Source organism: Triticum dicoccoides, chromosome 3A (assembly GCF_002162155.2).
Source record: "Triticum dicoccoides isolate Atlit2015 ecotype Zavitan chromosome 3A, WEW_v2.0, whole genome shotgun sequence".
Lineage (NCBI taxonomy): Eukaryota > Viridiplantae > Streptophyta > Magnoliopsida > Poales > Poaceae > Triticum > Triticum dicoccoides.
The window spans coordinates 173,083,494-173,102,488 of record NC_041384.1 but is presented as its reverse complement, the minus strand read 5'-3'; positions in this window follow the sequence as shown (position 1 = coordinate 173,102,488).

Below are 18,995 nucleotides of genomic sequence, written 5' to 3'. Positions count from 1 at the left end.
AGTGTCGAACTTTTTTCAGAAAAGGATCAAAGGTGTAGTATTAATCTAGAAGCCCCCCTTAAAAAGAAGAAGTCCCTCCTTCTGGAATTTGATATTATATATGTGTTCTTTGAGAAAAATCTTCTTTCTAATGGGGATATTCAAAGAATGAAGGAAATTAAAGAGGAGTTGTGGGAGATTTCAAAAATAGAAGAAACTGCCATCTCACGCAAAACTAGGGATATGAAGGTAAAAGAGGGTGATAGGAACACTGGTTATTTTCGTGTTGTTGCTAACCGAAGGAGGATGAAGAATCATTTGTATGTCCTAGTCGGTGAAGATGGGCCTGTTTATACTACATGAGCTATGCTTTATCTAGCTACCAACTTAAAAAAAACTTTGTGGCATTAAACCTAAGCCCAATTCACCTAGGTATCCATTTTTGGTTTGCTGGTGAAAAAATCACTGGTGAGGAAAATGATGAGTTTCCAAAACGTTCTCCAAGAAGTACATTAGGGAGGCTATCATGGGGTCCTATTCTAGTGGGCCCCTAGGGTCAGATGGGCATCCTTTCTCTTTAATCAAACTTTTAGTGAGCTTATCTAAGGGGACTTTATGGCCCTAGTTAGAGATTTTGAGAATGACACTCTTGAACTTTATAGGCTTAACTTTTATAGTATCACTTTAACTCCTAAGGAGAATAATGCTAAGCAAATGAAAAAAATAGACTTATAAGTTTGAGCAACTTCTCTGTGAAATATTTTTAGTAAAGCCTTGACTGATAGAATTTCTATCACGGGGGATAGTCTTCTTTTCCCTTGTCAAACTGCTTTTGTTAGAAGGGGATACGTTTTGGAAACTATGATCTCATGAGGCCATCCATGAGTGGCATAGTCCTAGGCGGGCTGATGTGAAGGAAATATGCCCTAGAGGCAATAATAAAGTTGTTATTTATATTTCCTTATATCATGATAAATGTTTATTATTCATGCTAGAATTGTAGTAACCGGAAACTTAGTACATGTGTGAATACATAGACAAAACAGAGTGTCCCTAGTATGCCTCTACTTGACTAGCTCGTTAATCAAAGATGGTTAAGTTTCCTGACCATAGACATGTGTTGTCATTTGATGAACGGGATCACATCATTAGAGAATGATGTGATGGACAAGACCCATCCGTTAGCTTAGCATAAATGATCGTTTAGTTTTATTGCTATTGCTTTCATCATGACTTATACATGTTCCTCTGACTATGAGATTATGCAACTCCCGAATACCGGAGGAACACCTTGTGTGCTATCAAACGTCACAACATAACTGGGTGATTACAAAGATGCTCTACAGGTGTCTCCGATGGTGTTTGTTAAGTTGGCATAGATCGAGATTAGGATTTGTCACTCCGATTGTCGGAGAGGTATCTCTGGGCCCTCTCGGTAATTGACATCACTATAAGCCTTGCAAGCAATGTGACTAATGAGTTAGTTGCAGGATGTTGCATTACGGAATGAGTAAAGAGACTTGCCGGTAACGAGATTGAACTAGGTATGATGATACCGACGGTCGAATCTCGGGCAAGTAACATACCGATGACAAAGGGAACAACGTATGTTGTTATGCGGTTTGACCGATAAAGATTTTCGTAGAATATATAGGAGCCAATATGAGCATCTAGGTTCCGCTATTAGTTATTTACCGGAGATGTGTCTCAGTCATGTCTACATAGTTCTCGAACCCGTAGGGTCCGCACGCTTAACATTCGATGACGATGTGTATTATCAGTTATGTGATTTGATGCACCGAAGGTTATTCGGAGTCCTGGATGAGATCAGGACATGACGAGGAGTCTCGAAATACTCGAGATGTAAAGATCGATATATTGGAAGGCTGTATTCGGACATCGGAAAGGTTCCGAGTGATTCGGCTATTTTTCGGAGTACCGGAGAGTTACGGGAATTCGTCAGGGGAAGTGGTGGGCCTAAATGGGCCATACAGGAAAGGAGAGAAGGGCCTCAAGGGTTGGCCGCCCCCCATGGCAAGTCCGAATTGGACTAGGGAGGGGGAGGCACCCCCCTCTCTTTCCTTCTCCCTCTCCTACTCCCTCCCTCTCTCCCCTCTTGGAAAAGGAAGGGGACTCCAACTAGGATTGGGAATCCTAGTTGGACTCCCCCTATAGGCGCGCCCCTCCTAGGCCAGCCTCCTCCTCCTCCCTCCATTATTTACGTGTGCAGGGGGCACCCCAAAGGCACTTCAAGAGTTGTCTTAGCCATGTGCGGTGCCCCCTCCACAGTTACACACCTCCGTCATATCATCGTAGTGCTTAGGCGAAGCTCTGCGCCGGTAACTTCATCATCACCATTGCCATGTTGTCGTGCTGACACAACTCTCCTTCGGCCTCAACTGGATCAAGAGCCCGAGGGACGTCATCGAGCTGAACGTGTGCTGAACGCGGAGGTGCCGTACGTTCGGTACTTGGATCGGTTGGATCGCGAAGACGTTCGACTACATCAACTGCGTTACTTAACGCTTCTACTTTCGCTCTACGAGGGTACGTGGACACACTCTTCCCGCTCGTTGCTATGCATCTCCTAGATAGATCTTACGTGATCGTAGGAAATTTTTGAAATACTGCATTCCCCAACAGTGGCATCCGAGACAAGTCTATGCGTAGACGTTATATGCATGAGTAGAACACAAAGGAGTTGTGGGCATGGGTATATACATATTGCTTGCCGTCACTAGTTGTTTCTTGATTCGGCGGTATTGTTGGATGAAGCGGCCCAGACCGACATTACATGACCGCATTCATGAGACTGGTTCTACTGACATGCTTTGCACACAGGTGGCTAGCGGGTGTCTGTTTCTCCAACTTTAGTTGAATCAGATTCAATGAACAGGGTTCTTTCTACAGATCAAAAAGCAATCACTATACCACGTTGTGGTTTTTATGCCGTAGGTAAGAACGATTCTTGCTAAGCCCGTAGCAGCCACGTAAAACTTGCAACAACAAAGTAGAGGCCGTCTAACTTGTTTTTGCAGAGCATGTTGTGATGTGATATGGTGAAGATGTGATGAGATATAAATTGTTGTATGAGATGATCATGTTTTGTTAAAGTTATCGGCAACTGGCAGGAGCCTTATGGTTGTCTCTTTATTGCATAAGATGCAAGTGCCATATAATTGCTTTACTTTATCGCTATGCGATAACAATAATTGAAAAAGCAATAGTTGGTAAGACGACCATGTGACGACACGTTGATAAAGATCAAGATGATGGAGATCATGGTGTCATGCCGGTGACGATGGAGATCATGACAATACTTTTGATATGGAGATCAAAGGCACAAGATGATGATGGCCATATCATGTCACATATTTTGATTGCATGTGATGTTTATCTTTTATGCATCCTATTTTTCTTAGTACGACGGTAGCATTATGAGATGATCCCTTACTAAAATTTCAAGGTATAAGTATTCTCCCTGAGTATGCGCCATTGCGATAGTTCATCATGCCGAGACACCACGGGATGATCGGGTGTGATAAGCTCTACGTTCACATACGATGGATGCAAGCCAGTTGTGCACACGCAGAATACTCGGGTTAAACTTGACGAGCCTAGCATATGAAGATATGGCCTCGGAACAATGAGACTGAAAGGTCGAGCGTGAATCATATAGTAGATATGATCAACATAGTGATGTTCACCATTGAAAGCTACTCCATCTCACGTGATGATCGGACATGGTTTAGTTCATATGGATCGCGTGATCACTTAGATGATTAGAGGGATGTCTATCTAAGTGGGAGTTCTTAAGTAATATGATTAATTGAACATAAATTTATCATGAACTTAGTCCTAATAGTATTTGCATATCTACATTGTAGATCAATTGCTCGCGTATAGCTTCCCCGTTTTATTTATGATATGTTCCTAAAGTAAACTATGTTGAAATATGTTAGTAGCAATGATGCGGACTAGCTTCGTGATCTAAGGATTATCCTCATTCCTGCACAGAAGAATTATGTCCTTGATGTACCGCTAGGTGACGGACCTATTGCAGGAGCATATGCAGACGTTATGAACTTTTGGCAAGCTCGGTATGATGACTACTTGATAGTTTAGTGCGCCATGCTTTATGGCTTAGAAACCAGAATTCAAAAATGTTTTGAACGCCACAGAGCATATAAGATGTTCCAAGAGCTGAAATTGGTATTTTGGACTCATGCCCGAGTCAAGAGGTATGAGACCTCTGACAAGTACTTTGCCTACAAGATGGAGGAGAATAGCTCAACCAGTGAGCATGTGCTCAGAATGTCTGAGTACTACAATCGCTTGAATCAAAGTGGTTGTTAATCTTCCAGATAAGATACTGATTGACAAAGTTCTCTACTCACTATCATCAAGTTACTGGAACTTCATGATGAACTATAATATGTAAGGGATGACGAAAATGATTCCCGAGCTCTTCGCGATGCTGAAATCAGCGAAGGTAGAAATCAAGAAAAGCATCGAGTGTTGATGGTTGACAAGACCACTAGTTTCAAGTAAAAGGGCAAGGGAAAGAAAGGGAACTTCAAGAAGAATGGCAAGCAAGTTTCCACTCCCATGAAGAAGCCCAAAGCTAGACCCAAGCCTGAGACTGAGTGCTTCTACTGCAAAGGAAATGGTCACTGGAAGTGGAACTGCCCTAGATACTTGGCGGCTAAGAAGGATGGCAAAGTGAACAAAGGTATATTTGATATACATGTTATTGATGTGTACTTTACTAGTGTTTATAGCAACCCCTCAGTATTTGATAATGGTTCCATTGCCAAGAGTAGTAACTCGAAACGGGGTTTGAAAAATAAACAGAGACTAGTTAAGGGTGAGGTGATGATGTGAGTTGGAAGTGATTCCAAGGTTGATAATATCACCATTGCACACTCCCTTTGAAGAAAATATGCCCTAGAGGCAATAATAAAGTTGTTATTTATATTTCCTTATATCATGATAAATGTTTATTATTCATGTTAGAATTGTATTAACCGGAAACTTAGCACATGTGTGAATACATAGACAAAATGAGTGTCACTAGTATGCCTCTACTTGACTAGCTCGTTAATCAAAGATGGTTAAGTTTCCTAGCCATGGACAAGAGTTGTCATTTGATGAAACGGATCGCATCATTAGAAAATGATATGATTGACTTGACCCATCCGTTAGCTTAGCACTTTGATCGTTTAGTTTATTGCTATTGCTTTCTCCATAACTTATACATGTTCCTATGACTATGAGATTATGCAACTCTCGAATACTGGAGGAACACTTAGTGTGCTATCAAAAGTCACAACATAAATGGGTGACTATAAAGATGCTCTACAGGTGTCTCCGATGGTGTTTTTTGAGTTGGCATAGATCGAGATTAGGATTTGTCACTCCATGTATCGGAGAGGTATCTCTGGGCCCTCTCGGTAATGCACATCACTATAAGCCTTGCAAGCAATGTGACTAATGAGTTAGTTGCGGGATGTTGCATTACGAAACGAGTAAGAGACTTGCCGGTAACGAGATTGAAGTAGGTATTGAGATACCGACGACCGAATCTTGGGAAAGTAACATACCGATGACAAAGGGAACAACATATGTTGCTATGCGGTTTGACCGATAAAGATCTTCGTAGAATATGTAGGAACCAATATGAGCATCGAGGTTCTGCTATTGGTTATTGACCAGAGACGTGTCTCGGTCATGTCTACATAGTTCTCGAAACCATAGGGTCCGCATGCTTAAAGTTATGTGACGACCGGTATTATGAGTTTATGTGATTTGATGTACCTAAGGTAGTTCAGATTCCCGGATGAGATCGGGGACATGATGAGGAGTCTTAAAATGGTTGAGACATAAAGATCGATATATTGGACGACTATATTCGGAGATCGGAAAGGTTCCGAGTGATTCGGGTATTTTTCGGAGTACCGGGGAGTTACGGGAATACGGGGAAGAAGTATTGGGCCTCATGGGCCAAGTGGTGGAAGAGAGGAGGCAGGGCGCGTGGCCCCCCTAGCCCAAACCGAATTGGACTAGGGGGCGGCCCCCTTCCTCCTTTCCTCCCTCTTCTTCCTTCTTCCTGTCCTCCTTCCTTTCCTCCTCCTACTAGGAGTAGGAAAGAGGAGTCGTACTCCTACTAGGAGGAGGACTCCTCCTCCTGGCGCGCCCTACAGGGGCCGGCCGGTCTCCCTGCTTGCTCCTTTATATACAGGGGCATGGGGCACCCTAGGACACGACAATTGATCATTGATCTCGTAGCCATGTGCGGTGCCCCCCCTCCACCAGAATCCACCTCGGTCATATCGTAGCGGTGCTTAGGCGAAGCCCTGCGTTGGTAGCTTCATCAAAACCATCACCATGCCGTCGTGCTGAAGAAGCTCTTCCCGGAAGCTATACTGGATCGTGAGTTCGCGGGACATCACCGAGCTGAACATGTGCTGAACGCGGAGGTGTCGTACGTTCGGTACTGAGGATCAGTCGATCGTGAAGACGTACGACTACATCAATCGCATTGTCATAACGCTTCCACTTACAGTCTACGAGGGTACGTCAACGATACTCTCCCCTCTCGTTGCTATGCATCACCATGATCTTGCGTGTGCGTATGAAAATTGAAATTACTACGTTCCCCAACAGTGGCATCCGAGCCAGGTTTATGCGTAGATGTTATATGCACGAGTAGAACACAAGTGAGTTGTGGGTGATACAAGTCATACTGCTTACCAGCATGTCATACTTTGGTTCGATGGTATTGTTGGATGAAGCAGCCCAGACCCACAGTACGCGTATGCTTACGCGAGACTGGTTCTACCGATGTGCTTTGCACACAGGTGGCTGGCGGGTGTCAGTTTCTCCAACTTTAGTTGAACCGAGTGTGACTACGCCCGGTCCTTGTTGAAGGTTAAAACAACACTAACTTGACGAACTATCGTTGTGGTTTTGATGCGTAGGTAAGAACGGTTCTTGCTCAGCCCGTAGCAGCCACGTAAAACTTGCATCAACAAAGTAGAGGACGTCTAACTTGTTTTTGCTGGGCATGTTGTGATGTGATATGGTCAAGGCATGATGCTATATTTTATTGTATGAGATGATCATATTTTGTAACAGAGTTATCGGCAACTGGAAGGAGCCATATGGTTGTCGCTTTATTGTATGAAATGCAATCGTCATGTAATTGCTTTACTTTATCACTAAGCGGCAGCGATAGTCGTAGAAGCAATAATTGGTGAGACGACAACGATGCTACGATGGAGATCAAGGTGTCACGCCGGTGACGAAGGTGATCATGACGGTGCTTTGGAGATGGAGATGAAAGGCACAAGATGATGATGGCCATATCATATCACTTATATTGATTGCATGTGATGTTTATCCTTTATGCATCTTATTCTCCTTTGATTGACGGTAGCATTATAAGGTGATCTCTCATTAAAAAAATTCAAGGTACAAGTGTTCTCCCTGAGTATGCACCGTTGCAAAAGTTTGTCGTGCCAAGACACCACGTGGTGATCGGGTGTGATAAGCTCAACATTCTTATACAACGGGTACAAGCCAGTTTTGCACATGCAGAATACTCGGGTTAAACTTAACGAGCCTAGCATATACAGATATGGCCTCAGAACACTAAGACCTAAAGGTCGAGCGTGAATCATATAGTAGATATGATTAACATGGTGATGTTCACCATTGAAAACTACTCCATTTCACGTGATGATAGGTTATGGTTTAGTTGATTTGGATCACGTGATCACTTAGATGATTAGAGGGATATCTATCTAAGTGGGAGTTCTTAAGTAATATGATTAATTGAACTTTTATTTATCATGAACTTAGTCTTGATAGTATTTGCATATCTATGTTGTAGATCAATAGCTTGCGATGTAGCTCCCCGTTTATTTTTTATATGTTCCTAGAGAAAAATAAGTTGAAAGATGTTAGTAGCAATGATATGGACTAGCTCTGTGATCTGACACTACAAAAAATACACTTCTGTGATGATACGTGTTTGTCACAGTAGGTCGCGTTTTCTCTCATGCATGTACATCCATGACAAATTTATGACAGAATCAAGATAGTCATACCTGTGCTGTCGTAGAAGTGTTCCATGACATTGCCAAAATTATCATCACGGAAGTGTTCACTTCCATGACAATAAATCGCGCGTCACAGAAGTGCTTTCGTCAAGGGTGACCGACACGTGGCATCCACCGTAACGGAACACCGTTAAGCTATCGGGTCGGATTTTGGATCCGATAACCCGTTAACAGCCACGACCAATGCTGATTTTCCACGTGTAAAATTCTCATTGGCTGACGGATCCATGCGTCAGCTCCGCGTTGGCACAGGTGTCACTCATCCAACGGTCGAGATGGGCCTATGATATGTTGACACGTGGACCGGCCCAAAAGTGGCCCACAAAGTTTAAATGGGCCGGCCCAACCGAAGGCCCATAAGATTTAGCAGACCATAATGGGCCGGCCCAGCTAAAGGCCCACAAAATTTAGCTGACCATAATGGGTCGGCCCAGCTAAAGGCCCACACGATTTTGCAGACCATAATGGGCCGGCCCAGCTAAAGGCCCACAAGATTTTGCAGACCACAATGGGCCGGCCCAGCTAAAGGCCCACAAGATTCTGCAGACCATAATGGGCCGGCCCAACTAAAGGCGCAACATTCTCTGTCAAATCGGCCTGTCAACGGCCTATCCTAAACTTGTCATCAACAAAGCCCATGGTCACTTCTGGCCCGTTAACAGTCCGCTAAGTAATTGGGCCGAATTACGGCCCGGTGTATTTCCGGCATGTTAAAGGTCTGGCTTCATTTGGGCCCATTTACAGGCCATCAAAACTTTCAGCCCATAAATGACCATGAAGGATTTGGGTCATATTCGTCCATGTCTGACATTCGGCCTGTTAGAGGCCCACTATAGCTTTGGGCCACTTTCGGCCTGTTGTCATTTTCGGCCTGTTAACGCCGGACGTAAACCATGGGCCATATGTGGCCCAACGTCATATCGGGCCCGTAAACGGCCCATATAAAAATGACGATAATCTAGCCCGACTTAAGTTCCGGCCCGTTAAAGGCCCGTGTATTAGGTCGGCGCATTTACGGCCCGTCCGAATTTCGGCCTGTCAAAGATCTGCATCGTAAATGGGCCACCATTTCGGCCTGCTAAGTCTAGTGGGTTATTTGGCACAATCAGGGCCCAATCTCACTTTCGGTCTATTAAAGGCCCATGTTTTTTATGGGCTCGAGATATTTACACCTGTAAACGGCCTATTTTTACTGAGGGCCCAAATTATGTTTAGGCCTGTTAAAGGCCCACTATGGGCACATGCTTACCAGAAAAATATGAAAGCTTATGCTAATTTAGGCCTAGATATTTTTAGTGGGCTACATGCCAATTTCGGCCCGTAATCGTTTTTAGCCCAATTGGAATGGGCCCGATGAATGTTGGCATGTTCGGCTCCTACGAAGCTTTCGGCCGAATACATTACTAAGATAAACCTACACTATAGAAAAATAGCGTCGTAATTACTGCAGCCTGAGGCAGCATCATAAATGTTGTATCACAACAAAATAAATTCCAACCATACAACAAAAGGCCTGTTGGCATAAAGTTTATAGTCCTTCTAGATAAAAGCACCATCAGATGTATAGAAGCACAGATCATTTGACCTGAGTGCTAATGTTTCAGGCTGTAGAATCTGATGGAGCAGCATGATCTCCACCTTTTTTTCCGCCATTGCTCTTGAATAATGAAGCAAATGTCTAATAGTCTGGTTTCAAAACCATTCATATCTTGACGACATTTCTCAACCACTATTCTTGTTTCCGAAACAACGTCCATTAGGGATTGGACTTGTGTCTGGAGCACGGATATATCACTCTGTCTAGCAGGAAGATTTTGTTCAGCAGGCGATTTGGATGAGGTTACCTTGACAACCAACCCAGAATTACGCAGGAAGGTGCTTTTTGCACTGTTAGTGGAGAGATACTGACGCACTGCAGCAAGAGGTGACATTGTGCCTGTAGCAGCGTCGTCACCTTCAGGTGGTTGTGGTTGTTCAATCATTTGTTCCATAGCTTCCTGAAAGTTTGAACTTGTAGATTAGTGTACCAGATAAGTTACTAATGAGACAAAGACAAACAAAGCAGGTTAAACGTTTATACATAACTTATTTTGGTGAACTACTGTAATACATTAGCATGTATTGTAGTGCCAACTACATAATAAAATCACTTTCGGAACATATGTCCATGTAGCATGCCTACTGTATTGTCTATTTCCTCACATTCGTTGACATCTAAGGATAAAGAGACATGTTTTAAAGTAGGATGAACATAGTATGACATCATTCATATCATGGGCAAACATATATAAAACAAACGGGCTATCTTATCATTGTGTGCGCACGTGAACATAACAACTAGATTACAGATCAAGACCAAAAGAATATCCTTCATCTCTTTTAAACCATGTAAGGTGAAATGATACGTTAAGACAACTATGAATAAAAGTGAACAGAGTAACTGACATTGGCTGCAAACCAAGTAGTTAAATGAACACATCACAGTACCAATCAGTTCAAGGCAGGAGGAGTAAGGACTTACAACAGCGGCTTGAACTGGTGTGCTCATGCCCTTCATCTTGCTGGTGTGGCAATCCTTGAAGATTTGCACTGCATCCGGTTCAAGTTCTTTTTGGTCTGCACGGGCTTTACTCTGTATTTGGAACAAGTCAATATAGATACGATAATATGGCATAAAAAATAAGAAGGAAGTAGCAGCTATTTACAAGAGCCTCGCAGTGTGCAATATAGCTACGAGATCCTGTTGTCTATTGGAATTTCACTTTAGAACGGTTGGTTTTGTTCTTCAAACAGTTAGCCTAGAAGAAGGTACACTTGTAAGGAACATACATAAATACAAGTTCAATATGTGCTCTGATCAAATACATATAGCCTACCTGATACTTTGGATCAGACCAGTGTTTAACGAGAGCTGTCCAGTCTTCATCTGTAATATATTCCACTGGAGATGTTTGGGCGATTTCATTGTTAGCCTTGCCTTCAAAGTGAGATTTTCTAAGGTGGTACCGATACTGTCACAGAGCGGACTGAAAAACATGAGTGCATGCTTGTTTAGTTGCATCATCTTTCGGATCCAACTTGAACCTCATCTGTTGAAAAAAGAATGTGAGTCTTATTAGGAGGAAGCTAGAAAGTATGGGACAGAGCAAGACAATATTACTAATTGCAATGAATAACATTACTTATGGATAAATGGTCAAGGAAGGTGTTAAACTGGGTATTGTCTTTCTCATTCCTGTACTGGATCCACGTTGGGAGGATACGTGCATGACACCTAACGGCAACGGCTGCCTCTGATACTAACTTGGCTGACTCTGTAGCATCACGTGGCCTTTTTAAACCTGCCTCAAAATGGATCTCCATTCTTCCTCCTTTAGATTTTGTTAATCTTTCAAGCATTATCCTTGATGTCTGTTTCTGCTTGCACCGTGGTGCTAGTTCAACAACGAATATGGAAAGTGTTAGTGTACATCAAACTGTGAGAGTACATATAAAGGAGCATGCAACTCCACCTTGACTCGGTCAGGTACCGTCTTGGTGTTGATGCTCATGAGGTTCATCTGATCTTGCCAAGTCCTATTGTGTCAGCGCTGCTTCGGAAGTAGTGTTAGGTGTGAAGGCAGCTTGGGAACTGGCCAGTTCCGGAGCAAACGAACGAGTAACTGTTGAGATGCTGGTACAGTTGAAGTGGATGCTGCAGCTGGTGGAGCAGGTGATACTATGTTTGTAGATTTAGCCGGTGGACTTGGACCTTCGACTGTACTATAAGTACCAGCAGAATCTCGATGGCAGAACCTTTTCCGTTTCACCCGACGAGTAACAGCACTCCCTACTATATTATTTTCCTTGCTCTTTTTTGACTTTGCCATGTCAAGCTGTACCCACAACACAAAAGAATAAAATCACTCTTCAGAACTCATTGATGCATGATACAGAAAAGCAATACTTTGATGTAAGACAACCGTATGAGGATGGAATATGTAAGAAAAACAGGACGACATGACATATTCACAGCTACGATGTGCAAACCAAGCAGAAGGATTTTCAAGAAAATAGAAGTAATGCAAGCTAGACACCATATGAAAGATGAAACCAATATTACTCTGCCAAGTTAAAAGTGTCTTGTCATAAGTGGCAATTCGAAAAATTAGAGGCAGTACAATGTAGAAATCAATGCAAGATGCAACCACTATCAAACTGCCATGTTAAAAGCGTCCAATCATGAGTGACTGATGCGGGATACACAACAGCAGTACTTTGATGTAAGAACATGGTATGATAGATAGATGCAGTGTATTCTAGACACAGAAAGCCATGTCATATGCACATGTATAACGTATAAACTCAGCAGGTGCAATTTAATCAAAATAGAAGAAATACATGCTAGATAACATATGCAACATGAAACCAATTATCACACTGTCAACTTAGAGCAAGCACCCGCGATGGTGGAGTACGGGAGATGAACTCATCATGTAGACTTGGGACTTCAACTTCATTAGCAGTAGCAGTGGAAAATCTAGGGAGTCTCTGTTTGCGTCGGTGCGGAGGACCACCAGCATCCCCTAACTTACTATTTTCCTTCCTATTTTCTGATATTGCCTTATGAAGTCAAAACCACAAGAAGATGAATAAAATTAGCTCTGCATAACTGGTTGATGCATGATACAGACGAACACTACTTTGATGTAAGGCAAGCGCAGGATAGGAGGATGGAATATATACAAAAAAAGATAGTGTTTCATATTCGCACGTACGATAGGAGGATGGAATATGTATGAAAAAACAGTAAGCGGAAGGCATTTCAACAAAATTAGAAGAAATGAAAGCTAGGCACCATATGAACATGCAACCAATATCACTCTATCAGGTAAAAAGTGTCTCGTCGTAAGTGCCATTTCAAGAAATTAGAAGCAGTACAAGCTAGAAGACAATGCAAGATGCAACCTACATCACAGTTCCAAGTTAAATGTGTCTTATGGGTAAGTGATCGTTGCAGGTATAAGTTGTAAGCTATGCAGGTGCAATTCAACATAATCAGAAGCAATACAAACTAGACATCATACGGAAAACGCAACCACGTATAACAGTTCCAAGTAAGAGCAAGCACTTGTGATGGTGGAGTAGGGGAGATGTGCTCATCATGTACACGTATGTTCTAGAAACAGGAACACGTGTCATATTCACAGGCATTATGTGTAAAGTAAGCAGATGCAATCCAAGTTAGAAGCAATACAGCTAGACATCATACGCAACATGCAACCACATATAATAGTGTCAAGTTAGAGCAAGCACCTATGATGGTGGAGTAGGGGAGATGTGCTCATCATCTACACAACTACGTTGACTGTCCAGCCTTGTGTTGTCTTGCGAATCTTGTTGGGAGGATGGCGGAGTAGAATCTATAGAGACCCCCTGTTTGAGTTGCTCTGAAGGACCACTATCATCCACTCCCGGACTAATTTCCTTCAGTTGTAATGATTTTGCATTGTGAAGTCAAATCGATAAGAAAAAGGAATAAAATTCGCTCTTCAGAACTCATTCATGCATGATACTGACGAACACTACTCGGATGAAAGGCAAACACATGATGCGAGGATGGAATATGTATGAAAAACAGGATGGTGTGACATATTCACACCTATGATGTGGTAACTAAGCAGAAGGCATATCAACAAATTAGAAGCACTGCAAGCTAGATACCATATGAAAGATGCAACCAATATCACTCTGCCAAGTTCAAATTGTATGGCGTTTCAACAAATTAGAAGCAGCACATGCTAGAAATCATATGCAAGACACAACCAATATCAAAGTGGCGACTTAAAGGTGCCTTATCATAAGTGACTGATGCGGGATATGCAAGAATAGTAGTCTGATGTAGAAACAGGAACACATGTCATATTCATAGGCATTATGTGTAAAGTAAGCAGATGCAATTCAACAAAGTTAGAAGCAATACAAGCTAGACATCATACGCAACATGCAACCACATATAATAGTGCCAAGTTAGAGCAAGCACCTGTGATGGTGGAGTAGGGGAGATGTGCTCATCATCTACACAGCTACGTTGACTGTCTAGCCTTGGGTTGTCTTGCGAATCTTGTTGGGAGGATGGCAGAGTAGAATCTGTAGAGAACCTCTGTTTCAGTTGCTCGGAAGGACCACCATCATCCAATGCCTTGCCAATTTCCTTCAGCTTTATTGATTTTGCATTGTGAGGTCATACCGACAAGAAAAAGGAATATCATTCGCTCTTCAGAACTCATTCATGCATGATACTGACGAACACTACTCTGATGAAAGGCAAAGTCATGATACGAGGATGGAATATGTATGAAAAAATGGACGGCTTGACATATTCACACCTATGATGTGGTAACTAAGCAGAAGGCACTTCAACAAATTAGAAACACTGCAAGACACCATATGGAAGGTGCAATCAATATCACTCTGCCAAGTTAAAAACTGTCTCGTCATAGGTGGCGTTCATCAAACTAGAATCAATACATGCTAGAAACCATATTCAAGACGCAATCCAATATCACACTGCCAACTTAAAGGTGTCCCATCATAAGTGACTGATCCAGGATACACAAGAAGAGTAGTTTCATGTAAGAACATGGTGTGATAGACATATATAGTATGTACCAAAAACAGGAAAGCGTGTCATATTCACTTGTATCATGTGTAAGCTAAGCAGATGCAGTTTACACTAATTAGGAGCAATACGAGCTAGACACCATATGCAACATGCAACCAGATATCACACTGCCAAGTTAGAGAAAGCACCTTGGATGGTGGAGTAGGGGAGCGGGAGACTTGGACTTGTAATGCACTATCAGTACAAGGAGAATCATTACAGATGCTCTGTTTATCTTGCTGCAGAGGACCACCATCATCACCTTCCTTACTCGTTTCCTTCCTCTTTCTTGATTTTGCCTTGTCAAGTCAAACCCATAAGAAAAAGGAATAAAATTTGCTCTTTAGAACTCATTGATGCATGATACTGACGAACACTACTTTCATGTAAGGCAGCCGCATGATAGGAGGATGGAATATATATGAAAAACAGGACGGCGTGACATATTGACATGTATGATGTATAAAGTGTAAACTAAGCACAAGGTGCTTGAACTTGTTAGAATCGATGCAAGCTAGAAACCATATGAAAGATGAAACCAATATCACTCTGCCAAATTAAAAGGGTGGCCTAACAAATGTATTTGGCCAAATTAGAAGCAATACATGGCAACAGGCTAGAAATAATATGTAATATGCAACGAATAAAGGTGACTCATCGTAAGTGATTGATGCAGGATACAGAAGAGAGGTAGTTTCATGTAAGAACAAGGTTAACACATAGATGTAGTGTGTACCAAAAATAGGAAGGCATGTCATATTCACAGGTATAGTGTCTAAACTAAGCAGATGCAATTTACCCTAATTAGAAGCATTACAAGCTAGACACCGTATGCAACATGCAACCACATATCACACTGCGAAGTTAGAGCAAGCACCTGTGATGGTGGTGTAGGGGAAGTGCGGTCTTCAGGTACATAGCTACGTTCAATATCTTCATTTAGGCCTGCTGTTTCTTGAGAATCATGTGGAGAGGATGAAATTGCATTCTTTATAAGAGTATTGCGTATCATATTAACCCACACGCGTGACTGTCTCATCATAAGCGATAGATGCAGGATACACAAGAACGATAGTTTGATGAAGAACATGGTGTGATAGGCAGATGTAGTATGTACCAAGAACAGGAAGGCGTGTCATATTCATATGTATAATGTGTAAGCTAAGGAGATGCAATTTAACAAATTAGGAGCATTGATGAGGGATACACAAGAAAAGTAGTTTGATGTAAGAATATGGTTAATAGAAAGACGTAGTATGTACCAAAAACAGGAAGGCATGTCATATTCACAGGTATAATGTGTTAACTAAGCAGATGCAATTTACCCTAATTAGAAGCATTACAAGGTAGACACCATATGCAACATGCAACCACATATCACACTACCAAGTAAGAGCAAGCACCTGCGATGGTGGTGTGGGGGAATTGCGGTGATCAACTAGAGAGCTACGTTGACTATCTTCATTTAGCCTTGTTGTTTCTTGAGAATCATGTGGGGAGGATGACACTGCACTCTTTAAACGAGTAGGGCGTCTCACAGTAACCCACTCGGGTGACTGTCTCATCATAAGTGATTGACGAGGGATACAAAAGAGCATTAGTTTGATGTACGAACATGGTTAATAGACATATGTAGTATGTATCAAAAACAGGAAGGCATGACATTATCAAAGGTATAATGTGTAAAGTAAGCAGATGCAATTTAACCAAATTGGAAGCAATACAAGCTAGACACCATATGCAACATGCAACCACATTTGACAGCGCGAAGTTAAAGCAAGCACATGGGATGGTTGTGTGTGGAAATTGAGATCATCAACTGCAGAGCTACGCTTACTGTCTCCAACTGCTGACACTGCACCCATTAGAGCGCTGAAACGCTTAGTGCTTATCTTCGAATTACACCAGAGCGACTTCTGTCTTTTCTTTTCTGCATTCATCAACACTGTGTCAGAGTCTGAAACACCCATGCATAAAAAGACAATAGTGTGAGTATGGGTGAAGTGTGTGCACAATTAGTACAGTGTAAAGGTAGCAGATAGCAGGTCAGTGAGAAATAAATGATGGGAGACATATGATAGCTCTACAACATGCATGGCACACTAAATTACTACAGGATTCTATGAAGATAACAGTCGACTGAAAGCAAATACGTCAGTCCATTTTTTCTGCACCGTCTGATGTACAAAGAACGGGCAGATCGCTTTCATCTACCTCCAGCCAGTCGGTGTTGACGATCTTCCTCAAAACGCCAGCGACCACCGGCCCAGTATTCCTCCCTTGCTTGCGCCCTCCCCTCGACCTCACCGCACCGCCGTGCTTGGCACCGGCCCGGCCATCCATTCAAGCCCCGCCGACCTCCAGATCAGGCGCAAGCAGCTCCTGCGCCCCACACCCCTATGATAGACACCGATGCGCCGCCTCCCCAGGGAACAGGTGGACTAGGTGCTCCGCGCGCCTAAGCGGGTGCTGCTTCTTTTAATTGCGGTTCGACTGACCCTGAATTGAAATCCAGGCGGGCTACTGACCTCTAGCAAACATGAAATAGTAAAAGGGAGGAAACCTTGTGCATTTAGTATCACGAAGAAGATGCAGTAAGAAGCGCTCAACTAGTTTCTTTCGTGGGATGAATACGGTGTGAGCGGAGATGTAAGATTTGCACGAATAAGGGAAGAGGAGTACCTCTTTCTGCTGGCAGTGCTGTGTCCTCCTATTTTTCTGACGATCTTCTTGTTGTTCGCCGGAAACAAAAAGTTGTGGAGGATGGTGCAGCCTTGGACGAACCCATGGCCAAGTTGTTGAGTGTGGTGCGGTGGCCGTCTGTCGGCGGCGGGGAAGCAGATCCGAGGCGGCGAATGACGGCGTAGCGGGAACAGCTCCGGTGCAGTGGACGGTTGCGACAGTGGAGCCGCAACAGTGAGGCGCAGGACGGCGTGGTCGGAGTGGTTCTGGTATGGCGCACGTCGGCGTCGGCGTCGTGGAGGCAGCTCTGCCTCGGCTTCAGCTGCTAAGTCCTTGAGGGTGTTGCGGTTGCGGTTGCATTGGACGACGACGTCGGGGTACCGGCTCCGACGTGATGGAGGAGGGCGGCGGTGGATTGGCCGCTATGGGGTGGAGGACGGAGGAGGCTAGGGTTTCGCGGCTGGTGGAGAGGGCGTTTTGGCGCCCACGGAGTATGAATGGGGAAACAGAGGGAGGCGGGGAACTAAGGGGGAACAATGTTTCGGTTTGAGACGCGCTTGTTTGAAATTTGGGGAAAGTTACAAACTTTGCCCCCATCTAAAATTTCGGACATATTGTGGGTTGGTGGTAGGACAGTCATGTCAGGTCCCAAATGTGGGCGGGATAGATTGCGACCGAGCGCATGGGTTGGCGCCCACGGCGTATGAATGCCTCTCGGAGGCGGTTGAGACTGGCGTCTGGGTGAAGTTACAAACCTACCCCGGTTTAGACCTTTGGACATCGGGCCGATAGGCTACACGGGCCAGAGTCAGGACAGTAATTTCCTACCACCAAAACATTAGTCTCGCACGGTTTCGGGTGACCAGAGGCCTATTTGGCGCTTCGTTCAATATTTGGAAGCAGAAGAATTAATGTTTTCGGTTCTCTTGAATTGAACTTTCAGGATTTGTCAAACTTCACAAATCTTTACTCTTGAAAATCCTAAAGCTACGATTATTTTGGAATGGAGGGGGTACATTTGAATATACATTGTACACGAGTATATATTAAAAAATATGCAACTTACTTCAGTTCATGCATGGTTCCAGATATAATCTCCTTGGTTGCAAAAAAAGTTAGATATGCGTATGAATATATATAGCATGTTCAAACTCACAACAAAGATTGATGCCCCCTTTTACATCTGATTTACAAATGCCATTATCTCGGTTTCAAATAGATGAATGCACTTCCTATGAATTCGAATCTTCGAAACCCCCTTTATGTTGAATTCGACATGTATTCTATTTCGTAGCTAGCAATTTGGAATGTATCCATGCAAGTGACAAATGTATAAAGTGCTTCACACTAACAACATGGAGTGCACTAATTAATGTTTATATATGAATCGCAAAAGCATCCATTGCCTGTATTTCAAACCGCTCTCACTCTATGGACCGATAATATGAAATAAACACATGCACATGCTAGAATTCAATAGAGTATGGGTGTCTGATAGACCGATTTTCGTCCATACGCAATTTGCAAAATTCATGATCTCGTCCAAAAATAATAATGCCATTTATATT